Source organism: Pteronotus mesoamericanus, unplaced genomic scaffold (assembly GCF_021234165.1).
Source record: "Pteronotus mesoamericanus isolate MK-2021 breed Mesoamerican mustached bat unplaced genomic scaffold, CSHL_Meso_final scaffold_31, whole genome shotgun sequence".
Taxonomy (NCBI): domain Eukaryota; kingdom Metazoa; phylum Chordata; class Mammalia; order Chiroptera; family Mormoopidae; genus Pteronotus; species Pteronotus mesoamericanus.
Genome location: NW_026555312.1, coordinates 26175085 through 26188118, shown reverse-complemented (window position 1 = coordinate 26188118; position 13034 = coordinate 26175085). Strand labels below are relative to the sequence as shown.

The 13034-nt window shown below is 39.7% G+C and overlaps 1 protein-coding gene and 1 pseudogene across 9 annotated transcripts in view; one reads left to right on the top strand and one right to left on the bottom strand.

The window, feature by feature from the left end:
- Window positions 1-13034, bottom strand: part of GCNT2 (glucosaminyl (N-acetyl) transferase 2 (I blood group)) — a 119884-nt gene that overhangs the window by 36495 nt on the left and 70355 nt on the right. The window lies entirely within an intron of this gene.
- Window positions 7918-9549, top strand: LOC129085536 (kelch-like protein 5; annotated as a pseudogene).

The window sequence follows — 13034 nt, the reverse complement described above, 5'->3', positions numbered from 1 at the left end:
AATATAACCTTCCAACACTGAATGAGGAAGAAGCAGAAAGCCTGAACAGACTGATAACAGCAAAAGAAATCGAAGCAGTCATCAAAAAACTACTGGCACACAAAAGCCCTGTACCAAATGGTTTCTCAGAACAATTTTACAAAGCATTTACAGAAGAACTAATCCCTGTTCTTCTCAGACTATTCCAAAAAATCCAAGAAGAGGGGAGACTCCCAAACTCTTTTTATGAGGCCAGCATCATCGTAATCCCAAAACCAGATAAAGACCCTGCAAAGAAAGAAAATTACAGGCCAATATCACTGATGAATATAGATGCTAAAATCCTCAACAAAATATTGGTAAACTGCATCCAGCAATACATTAAAAAGATCATCCATGACGATCAAGTGGGATTCATCCCAGGGATGCAAGGATGGTTCAATATTCACAAATCAATAAACGTAATACATCACATAAACAAAAGGAAAGACAAAAATTACATGATTATATCAATAGATGAGGAAAAACCATTTGATAATTTATGGCACCCACGTATAATAAAAACACTCAGAAAAGTGGAAGTAGAGGGAGCATACCTGAACATAATAAAGGACTCATACAAAAAGCCTACAGCCAACATCATACTCAACAGGCAGAAACTAAAAGCTTTCCTGCTAAGCTTGAAAACCAAACAAGAATGTCAGCTTTCACCACTTCTATTCAAGATAGTACTGGAATTCCTAGCCACAGAGATCAGACAAGAAAAAGAAATAAAAGACATCCAAAACAGAAAGGAAGAAGTAAAACTGCCATTGATTGCAGATGACATGATAGTGTACATAGAAAACCCTATAGACTCCACTGAAAAACTACTCGACCTAATAAATGAATTTGGCAATAGAGCAGGACACAAAGTCAATATTCAGAAATATATGGCAGTTTTGTACACCAACAATGAAATATCAGAATCAGAAATCAGGAAAGGAATCTCATTTGCTATAACAACAAGGAAAATAAAGTACCTAGGAATAAATTTAGCCAAGGAGGTAAAAGACCTGTACAACTACACAACACTGAAGAAAGAAATTAAGGAAGACACAAATAAATGGAAGCATATACTGTGTTCATGGACTGGAAGAATTAACCTCATCAAAATGTCCATAATACACAAAGCAATTTACAGATTCAATGCAATCCTCATTAAAACACCAATGACATATTTCACAGATATGCAACAAGCATTTCACAACTTTATATGGAACCATAAATGACCCTGAATAGCTGCAACAATGTTGAGAAAGAAGAACAAAGTCGGGGAGATCACAAAACAGGACATCAAACTATCTTACATGGCCACTGTAATCAAAATAGTTTGGTACTGCCTAAGAACAGATACATAGATCAATGGAACAGAATAGAGAGCCCAGAAATAAACCCATGTCTCTATGGGTTTATTTACTGTTGGTCAATTTACTCTATGGTCAATTACTGTTCAACAAAGGGGGCAGAAGCATAAAATGGAGTAAAAATAGCTTCTTCAACAAATGGTGTCGGGAGATCTGGACAGCTACATGCAAAAAAATGAAATTTGACCACCAAGCTACACCATACAGAAAAATAAACTCAAAATGGATAAAAGACTTAAATGTAAGTCGCAACACCATAAAAATCCTAGAGAAGAACATAGACAGGAAACTCTCAGATATTCCACACAGGAATATTTTCACTGATATGTCCCCTAGGGCAAGGAACATAAAGGAAAGAGTAAACCAATGGGTCTACCTCACAATAAGAAGCTTGTGCATAGCTAAAGAAAGCCCAAGTAAAATGAAATGGAACCTACTGCATGGGAAAATATACTTGCCATTGATACCTTGGACAAGGTTTGATCTCCAAAATATAGAAAGAAGTCACATGACTCCACTCCAGGAAGACAAACAACCAATTAAAAAATGGGCAAAGTACCTGAACAGACACTTCTCCAAGGAGGACAAATACAGGGCCCAGAGACATATGAAAAGTTGCTCAGCATCATTAGCCATCAGAGAGAGGCAAATTAAAATCACAATGAGAAAGCACTTCACACTGAACAAAATAGCCATAATAAACAAATCAACAAACAAAGAAGTGCTGGCGAGGCTGTGGAGAAAAGAGAACCCTAGTGCACTGTTGGTGGGAATGCAGACTGGTGTAGCCACTGTGGAAAACAGTTTGGAATTTCCTCAAAAATCTAAAAATGGAACTGCTTTTGACCCAGTGATATCATTGCTGGGATTATACCCTAAGAATCCTGAAACATCAATTCAATAGAACCTATAACAGCACAATTTACAATAGCCAAATGCTGGAAGCAACATAAGTGCGCATCAATAAATGAGTGGATCGAAAAACTATGGTACATTTACACAATGGAATACTACCCAGCAGAAAGAAGGAAGGAACTCCTATCCTTCATGACAGCATGGATGGAACTGGAGAGTGTTATGCTAAGTGAAATAAACCAGGGGGTGAAAGACAAATATCATGTGATCTCACCTATAAGTGGAACCTAATAAACAAAAAAAACAGGCAGAAAAATATAACCAGCAACATTGAAAGGCAATACAAACTGAGAGGGGAGGAGGTAGTTGGGTATCGGGGAAAATAAGGGTAAGGGTCAAGTCAAGGAACATGTATAAAAGACCCATGGACAAAGCCAAAGTGGAGAAGGATTGAGGGTAGGAGGTGGCAGTGGGTGGCATAGAGGAAAGTGGTGGCAGGAAATGGAGACAAATGTGTTTGAACAATAAAAAGAAAAGAGGAAAAAAATTTAAAAAGTTATATAGGTTCCAGGTATACAATTTTACAATAAAAAAATAAAGAATAGTCATGGGGATATAAAATACAGCATAGGGAATATAGTCATTAATATTCTAATAACTATGTATAGCATCAGATGGGTAAGTGATTTGTTGGGATGATCACTTAGTTGCTTATAGATGTCTAATCACTGGGGTGTACATCTGAAACTAATATTATATGTCAACTGTAATTGAAAAATTTTTTAAATGATTTAAATTTAAAAGCCTAAAATAATAAAATTTAAATATACAACAAATAAGAAAATAAAAAATAAAATAGATGGTGGAGTAAAACCATGAGTGAGATGTTCTTAGAACTTTCAGCCTACTGTATTCAGTGGGTTTATATTTATTAATATCTTTACTCGCAGCCCAGACACCTCTACTTGAGTCTTTTCTGGACAGTCTTCTGGTGAAGGACTGGAAAGGTTAGTGGAACATTTGGAAAATTGGGCAGTGCTTGTCCCAGAACAGCTAAGATTTCATTACAAAACTGACCTTGATCCATTGGCTTTCTGCCTACATTTCTTTTTGGCTTTTTATCATCTTTAGCTCTCAAATGCCCTGTTGGGAAACGCTCGGCCTGGTTTCAGAAGCTGTAACCCTGCCAACAGGCTGGAGGACCCCAAGGCTGGATATTATCAGGAAGCCTTGGAGAAACAGGCTGCTGAGGAGACATGGCCTTTCCCCCGCTGGCAGGGGCATAACCCCTGCCTCTCTGTTTTGCCATGGGTGGTCAAATGGCCAATGACGGATAAGTTACCTTGCGCTGAGGTATACAACCTAAGACAGGTATTGGCCAATTTTGGCATCAGACCAGAAATTGGGGGACACGGAGAAGGGGCAAAAAGGTCCCTGTACCTCTCGGCTTGGCTTGGACATGGCCGGAGTCCTCATTGCAGCAGAGAAACAGTCTCCTTATCTCTTGGCGGTTCCCTCCCCCAGACCTGGCTCAAGCTTGAAACAATGCAGGAAAAACAGCCCTAAATCAGATCTGGCAGGTCCCAGGGTAATCAGGCCTAAAAGTAAATTCTTTAGAGTGTGCTCTGTTCCTCCCTCAGATCTCTGGTCAGCTCAGGCTGCTAAGGACATTCACATTATTTCCACCCCTTTCCTTGTCAAGATATTTGCTTTATTTACACCTTTCACCCTATATCTTCAGGTGGCCTTTAGGTCTATTTCCCCCTTATCTATAGTCTCTATTGTTGATTGTAGTCTCCTCTCAGACCCATGTAAATCAGTGATTTCCTGTCACTTGTTTTCCTAAAGGTATGTATTCTCTGAGAAACTTAACTTGTTAATGTAACAAGTGTACATATGCTTTCCTGTTACATACCCCACTGACAAGATTTTCAATAAAAGCCTTGGAACAAAGGGCAACACAACCTTCCCCATTAGGGGGATGAGCCACGGCCTTCTCTAGTAAGAGGGAAGTGCCCCCCGTCTGCTCTCCCAGCAAACAGAGAAGTGTTTGCGACGTTTTGTGTTTGTCCCCTTCATCCGTGACAACCCCAGGAGGGGCTCTGCGGGTTTCAGAGCCCTGCTCCCACCTCCGCTGGCCCCAGTCGGTTTCCCTCAGGTTTCAGGGAGCGCTGCGCTCTCTGCAGTGCTCTCCTACGGCAGCATGTCCCCTATAGCCGCTGCACAGTGCAACAATGCCCTTTAAATTATGGCAAATTTTTTGAAGTAATGAAGGTCTTCAGTTTCACTGCTTCCAGACTTGTAGTCTGACAACTTTCCCTTGTTTATTCCACTAAACCATGACATTCTTCAAAATTTTTCACCTTCATAATTAATCCAAATCTAGTTAATCCCTTCCAGCTATGACTTGAAATTTTGTGCTGTATAGGAGCCCCCAACTGATTTCCAAACTACAGGCAGTTTTTCAACTCTTCCCTGGCTTTTTTAAAAAAACAATTGTTCTAGCATGTGAGAGGAAAGCCCCAAATTTAAACCATCCAGTGGGCTGCATCAAAATTATGCTAACAAGGAATGAAAAGAATAAAAACAGTCAACCTCTATGAATTATTTCCCTTCTTGAAAGTGTGGCTTCCCATGACACAGTGCAAGTTCCTAAACTCCAGCTCTCTGAGAATAAAGTTGGATAAATAATTTGTCTTTCAGCATCTTCCCTCTGTACATTCTTTAAAAGAGTTCGACCTGTGTGAGGATATACTGTACTTTTTGTTTTTAATATGTCAAAGCAAAATAAGTTTCCTCTCATCTGGTTTGCTTGGCTTTAGTGCAAAATTACGCTAATTCAACGTGAAAAGAAAGATATTAAAATGAAGAGCAACTGGGTTATATTTATATATACTATTCTGTTATTATTTCTCATTCTTTCCTCCCACTAATTCTGTTTAAGGGGTCCTCTCTTTGGCATCACACATCTCAAGCAGCCAAAAATGGTAATTAGTTTCTCTCTGTAACTTTCCTTAAGTTACCCTGTTTACCTGAGAGTGTGAAGTTTTGAGAGTGAAGTATGAAGCAATTAGCAAATTCATTATGATCACGTTGCTTCATGAAAGTTTGAGATCGAGAACCCTTTCAAACGAAAGGAGTGGGCCTTTTATTTAAAGGTTAATGAAAGCACCTAGCAGCAAAAATGCACATGATAGTGTGTCTGCCCAAATCATTCACTGAGAGTGGCAGAGGATCCTCTGGGGGAGCTATGACAGGCAAGGCTGATTTCTGGCACAATTAGGAGGGAAGTCCTTTCACATCACTTTTATCAGGTGTTTCAGGAATGCCATAATGTCTAATATAAACAGAGGCATCCTCAGACATGTGGCCAAATAACTAGCACTCTGCAAATTGTTGAACAAAAGAAAGGAGGGGAGGAAAGAAGGAAGGAAGGAAGGAAGGGAGGGAGGGATGGAGGAAGGAATTTGAAATACTATTTTCAAACTTAAAAACATATCAAAACTTCCTGGAGAGTTTGTTAAAATAAAAATTAATAGGTCCTATACCCAAAGATGTTATTTTTTCTTTTCTTTTTTAAATTGAGATATAATTGACATTTAACATTAGTTTCAGGTGCAGAACATAATGATTTGATGTTCGTATATATTGTGAAATGATCATCACAGTGAGTCCAGCTATCATCCAACTGATTTTCTTTTTAGCTTCAGTGATTTCCGGATGATAGCTCAGTTCTTAAGGCCTTCCCTGGCTGCCAACAGTGCTGCTTTCCTTTGCAGGCACTGCCCTAGCTCCAGTGCTCCACATCTTTCACCAAGACGTTTTAACTGCCTACAAAGCAGCCTCTGCCTCCAGACTGCCCACTTCATTGGGAATACCACCAGATGGCTCTTTCTAAAATCAGTGTTAACCCCATTGCTCTTCTATGTGGGGGATGTGGGATTACTTTGAACCATCCATCTTGTACCTGCTTCTTGAAGCCATTTTAAGATGCTCACCAGCCACTCATCCTACGACATATGAACGCAAATGCAGACTTGCATCATCCTGGACCTCTCTTGCTGGTGCCATTCCACGTCTTACTCGAATTCAGACTCCTCACTCCCATTTTCATTTTACACTGCTGCCTTTGCACCCCTGGACCCAGCTTCACGTTTATGTCCTTCCAAAAAAGCTTAACTGCCATTTTTTTCTTTTGCTTAAGATTGCCACAAAACAGCCGTGGCTGGTGTGGCTCAGTGGATTGAGTGCCAGTCTGTAAACAAAAGGGTCATTGGTTTGATTCCCAGTCAGGGCACATGCCTGGGTTGCAGGCAAGGTCCCCGGTAGAGGGTGTGCAAGAGGCAACCACACATTGATGTTTCTCTCCCTCTTTTTCTCCCTCCCTTACCCTCTCCATAAAAATAAACAAATAAAATCTTAAAAAAAATTTTTTTTAAAAAGATTGTCACTAATCAGGCCGCAACCATCTTCTCAGAACCATATCCCTGAATGGGTCCATCGGTTTGCTGCTATAGATCACATTCTAACCTGGAAGATACCAAAAGGCTCACCAAGCACTTTGCAATCTTGTCCCCAGGCTACAAACAGCTCATAAACCTCATCTGATGGGTGTGTTTGGTTTGACCACCAAAGAAGGGCAAGTGGAACACAGCAGTAATCAGATTTCCCATGAAAGTCTGGATTGCTAGTGTCCCTTGACAACAATTCACTGGGGCTTGAGGGAGCCAGAGGCTTTGCTGCTGCCTTGGTTCCCACCGTGTTTCACTCACTCCTGCTGTCTGTCTGGCCCTGCTGACATGTAGTTTGCAACACTGTTTCCAGACCTCATCTTTCATCACTGTCCACACACACCCAGCCGTCCTGTCACCCTTTTGGGAATCCCTGAAAAGGTCTTTTTTCACCTAGTTCCCCATACCTTGGCTTATGCAAACGTCTAATATAAGAAAACAAGCTCCAAAATAAATCCGGAGAATATAATGTACAGCATGGTGAGTACAGTTAATAATACTGTATGGTATATTTGGAAGTTGCTAAGAATCAATCATAAAAAGTTCCCATCACAAGGAAAAGACATTGGTAACCATATGTGGTGATGGATGTTAACTAGACTTATTGTAGGGATCATTTTGCAATATATACAAATATCCAATAATTAAGTTGCATACTTGAAACTGGTATTATATATGTTAATTATACCTCAATTAAGAAAAAGAAAGAAGACCTCACTCCGCACCGCACTTCCTCTTTTTTCCCTTCACTCCCCCAGGACTCCACCCCCATGCTGGGGCAGGGCCGCCAGAACGCAAACCCCGAGGTAGGAGCTACCCGCAGTCTCCACGGCACGCTGACCGGCAGGAGGGGGAGGGGAACCGCTGGCGCCAGTGCCTCACAGACCAGCCAGTGTTCAGACCCCACCCATTCGGGTCCCTCCCTCCCTCAGGCCGCCCCTTCACCCAGCCTCCTCCGGGTTACCGGAAGTTTGCCGGGCCAGGTGCAGCTTGACAGACCGCACCGGGCCGAAAAGCTCCTGTGGTAAGGCTGCCTGGAAGGGATTGGAGGATCCCGAGGGGCGGAACATCCTTTCCTTCTCCGCCTCGGGCCCCCACCCTTTACCGTCAGCCTTGCCCAGTGCCCGGGTGACCCCCGCCACCTCAGGAGCCCGCTGCAGACACTATCATCCTGCTATTCTATGGAACCATGTTCATCAGGTGAAATTTTCCACGCCCTTAAGCATGCTGAGCAAACATTTAAATAAAAATAAAAAAAGGAAAACTACTTGAGACGTGAACAGTTACGTGATGTAATTCTAGTTGCTGGTGATAGCAGAATTTCAGCTCCTAGATTGGTGCTCTCCTCTCAGATTATTTTGCTGCCATGTTTACCAATGATGTGGAAGCAAGAAAAGGATGAAAACAGAAGGTGTAGAACCGAATTCACAATGGTCCCTGATTCAGTCTGCATATACGGGCTGTCCCGAATTAAAAGGAAATAATATTGAGTGCCTGTTACCTACAGTTTGCCTTTTTCAGCTTTCACAGGTTGCGGAATCTTGCTTTAAGTTTTGAATGAAACAGCTTCACCCACCAAACTGTCTTGGAATCTGTTCTTTTGCTGATGCCCAAGGTTGTATAGATTTGCATAAAGTAGCTCACGATTATACTGTGGAACACTTCAAGTAGTAATTCAAAACCAGGAATTTGTGTTGTTACCAGCCAGTGAAATTGCAAGGTTTGATAAGTGATGACATGAACATTTCTAATGAGAAGACAATAGTGAATGCACTTCTTACTTCAATCTGTCATGACTTGGAACAGAGATGGGAAGACCTTAGTTAACTTTTGGTTTATAGGCTACCTTTTCTTGAACCACAGGTCCTGGTAGACATGGAAAATAATGCACTTTTTTGGCATGGTACAGGATGTCAGAAACTCATTGTTGAAGCAATGAAGTATCATTTAGTACCAGAGAGATGACCCATGTTACAAAGTCCTTGGACAGAATCTAGGAAGTCAGTGGTACATTGTTTGCCATTGGAGAAATGGATTCAACAAAAGGAACAACAAACATTGAAAAGTATGGTCTCTGTACAAATGTGTGGACTCCTGTGGCAAATATGAATGGGGGGAGACTGCAATTCAGTGTTGCAGTGTTAGATGACACACTGTGTTGGTGGAAGAGATGGACTGAAGACTTTGAATGCTGTCCAATGCTGCTAACCCCCCAAAAATATTTGGAATGTGAAGCCTTCATATGTCCACACATAGGTACGGCCTGGGTATAGCAGTCTTAGAAGATCCCACGTATGCAGTCAGAGGGCATGATGGCTGGAGCTATCTGAATACAGTATAAAGATGCGACCCTCAGGCTTGCCAGTGGAATTTTGTTGCCACTATGTCCACCCCCAGGAGCACAGTAGGTGTAGCAGTACTAAATGGAAAGCTTTATATGATTGGTGGCCAAGTTCTTGGCTCCAGTGAGTAGAATGTTTTGATCCTCATACTAATAAATGGGCACTCTGTGCACAAAAAAAGGAGAGGTAGAGTAGGAGTAGCTACCTGGAAGGCACTGCTGTCTGCTATTGGAGGACACCATGTTCCCACCCCCAACTTGACTTCCAGACTCTCAGGCGGTATGGAGAGAGATGATCCCAGCACAGATATGTGGACTGCAGTGGTATCTGTGAGCATCAGCAGAGATGCAGTGGGGATCTGTTTACTCGGAGATATATTATATGCCTTTGGAAGGTATGATTGACACACTTAATACCGTGGACCCAGGCTGCTCCACTGTTCCTAGGAAGAGCTGGGGCTTGTGTTGTGACTGCAATTATAACTCAGTGCTGTAATTTCTAAGTGAAGAAATCCTCTTCTTTTATGAATTTAGTACATTTATCCTACTGTCAATGGATAAATTTTTAGTAAATTTGCAATGCCATATTCCTGGGCACAAAATGTCTCAAAGTGAAAATTTTAAAACAAGGGAGGATGAATGAGAATTATAAATTTTATTTCTTAGTAAATCAAAACCACAGCTGGTGTATTATGAACATATGTTCCTGATATAAAATATGAGAACAAATGCACTGCTCCTAAACAGAGCTCAATATTAATTGGGAATTTCATTTCTTAATAATCAAGCACATTTTACTCACATTATGCAGATTTCTTTTATTACAGTACAAGTAAACCATATAAAACTCATAACATTGCCCTTTGTAACTTTATTGTCCATGAGTTGCAGTAATTTTATTCATTTGTTTGCCTGTTTGTTTAACCACAACAACTCTTTTAATGACATGCTGAAGACTATGCTATATTTAGTTTTCTCAGAAATAGCTGTACTATGTGCTTTGGTTGTGGATTTTATTTCTAAAATTTGGTTAGTCCAGTGAATAAAGAAAAGCATTAAAGAGTTAAAACAATAATCACCAAACAAAAACTTGACATGATCATTGAAGTCTATTTAAATATTCATCCTATTGCATCTAGATTCACCAATAAGTACATAATGATGATAATCTCAAATTGGAAGTGAAACATGGTATTCTGCATTAAATTTAAGATATGAAAATTTATGTAAAGGAAATAATGTTATATATCCTATAATATTCTTTTGCCTAACAAGTGTTTAGTTGTACGAATTTGTTTTCTTTTATAAAAGATTTTTAATTTTGCCTTTTGACATGGACAAACAGGTTGGATCTTATGCTGTCAAATCTGTATTTGCCTCCCGTGACTTGCCTCTTATGTTTTACCACAGTTAGTAACCCCTTGTGCTTCTTTGTAATCAAACAGTTTGGTGGGAATGGGCTGACTGAATGTTTGAAAAATAAGTTTAAAGTGCTTATTATTCAAAGTTTTGTACATTTGTAAATTCTAATTACATGTGAATGTTATAAAAAGAAAAAACAAGATCAAACTTGTTAAGAATTAAAGTTACTAAAGTTTAAATCCTAAAATAACTTCTCATCTTTTTAAAAAAAGTTTTAAAATAGACTTCACAATATTTTTGTTTAGAGCTGTTATAGTTCTACAGGAAAATCAAGGGGGTACAGAGATTTCCCATACAGTCCCTGTCCCGCTGCCCCTTTCCTCCCCATCACCTGGCAAAGGATTAGAAAATGCTAATACCCAATGGTGGAGAGGGAAGAGGAAAACATGGTCTCAGACCTGACAGTTCAAGGACAAACAAGTATAAACTTCTTCTAGAAGAGCAATATGACACTCAGCATCAAAACCTTTATATATGCGTGTATTCTTTAACTCAACAGTTCAAGGTATTAGAATTTGTCCTAAGGTAGCTATTTGTAAGTTACTATTTAAGAGGCAGTGTAATAGAGCAGTTAAGAGGAGAGTCTCTGATACTCAATTGCCTGGTTCAAGTGCCTGGAATTACTAGCAATGAGACCACCGACAGATAATGCAACCTCTCCATTCTACAGTTTCCCTGTCTGTAAATGAGAGTAACAACAGTACCTCGTGGAGTTGTGAAATGCACAATGTACTTAAAACACTCTGAATGGTGCTCAGGTATGTAGCAAGTGCTATAAAAGTATCAGTTATCACTAATTACCAATTTTATTCATAAAACAATTAGCTATTATTACTGGTAAGATGTTGTAAATGCCCATTATAAATTATGGTACAGAATTCTTCATGACATGGAAAAACCATGACACACTGTTACATAAGTACAGCCAATTATAAAAATAGTAAAAGCATGTAAAAATATATGCTTTTTATGTGAAAACAGAGAGAGAAAGAAATATTCTAAAATATCTGAGTATTGAGTTTATTAATGATTTTTTTATTTTAGCCTTGGCCATTTTCTGTATTTTCCTCATTTTCTAAATGTTACTTCTGTGACCATTGGGCTAGATAGCTATTTTAGAAATGGCTTAATTACTGTTAAATTTCTTTTCTAATATAAGTGTGCATTCTCAAAATTAACTAGAAAAAAATTTTTTTTAAATCCCAGTAACTATCTTGCTTTATCAAAGGTCTTCTCTAAAAAAGAACATAATTTGATATGTTGCAAAAATAAAGGCTCCTGAATTCATCCCACTGCCACATGCACACCTTCATTCAATATGACTTCTCAGCTTTCCCATCAAGAGGTAAAGAAAGTTTCTCCACCCCTTGAATCTGGCTTTGGCCATGTGACTTTCTTTGGCCTATGGGACATAGGGTTTGCTCTCCATGGAATCTGCCAAGTGAAGCAGCCCTGGTGGGTTCACTAGAAAATGTGGGGAGGGGGTGGGGGGCACTTGAGGAAAAGCCTGGGCCTGGCAATTGATGCCATTGAGCCCACCCAGCCCTAGGGGAGCTGGAGGCCCTGGTCAGAACTCAGAGAATCAGAAAAAGCTTTCTTCAGGTCACCAAGTTTTGCAAGTTCTTTTCCTCCCAGCAAAACCTTAATTGATTTTTTTCTTATGCAAATGGCAGGGAATAAATGAAGGCCAAGTCAATTATATCATCAATTCCATTCTTCAGTTTTTATCTTCAGCTCAAGCCTTCATCTGTATCAGTGTTCCCCACTCTGGCTACACCCCAGAATCAGCTGTGGAACTTAAAAAAAATATTACCAATGACTGTAGCTCATCATCTTCCAGAGATTCTGAATTTAATGGGTCAGCGGTGAGGCCCAGGCAATGGTATTTTTAAAAATGCCCTACGTGGCCCTGGCTGGGTAGCTCAGTTAGTTCGAGTATCATCCTGATCTGCCCAGGTTGTGGGTTCCATCCCCCATCAGGACACATACCCGATTATCAACCAATGAATGCACAAATATGTGGCACAACAAAAATCAATCTCTCTCCCCAACCCCCTCAAATCACTTAAAAAAAAAAAAAAAAGCCCTGGATAATGGTCATGTGTAGCCAGGGTTAAGAATGCCTCTTCTTCACAGAATACTTCATTGAACATCTCTTCATAGGGATAATACTTTTTAGCTTCTAACACAAGTACTGTGCCTAAGGAAAGACAGATTTTACTTTTCACTAAATAAAGCAACATTATCTTTAAGCTTTGGAGATTTTAAAAGTACAAAAAGTAAAAGAAGAAACTAGTTGTTTATTTTCCAATTCCCTCACATTAGCTAGTATTAAGCATCTTATTAGCACATTTACCTTGTGAATCTCTACTTTTTTCCTCTTAAAAATATTATTCTGTAATTTGTGAAAACTTGAACAATGTTATTAGAATGGATTAAAATAACACATAAAAGTACAAAGAACAAAATGAAAGTTTAAAAAAGCCAAAACACTGCAAAATCTCATTAGTAACAATCATG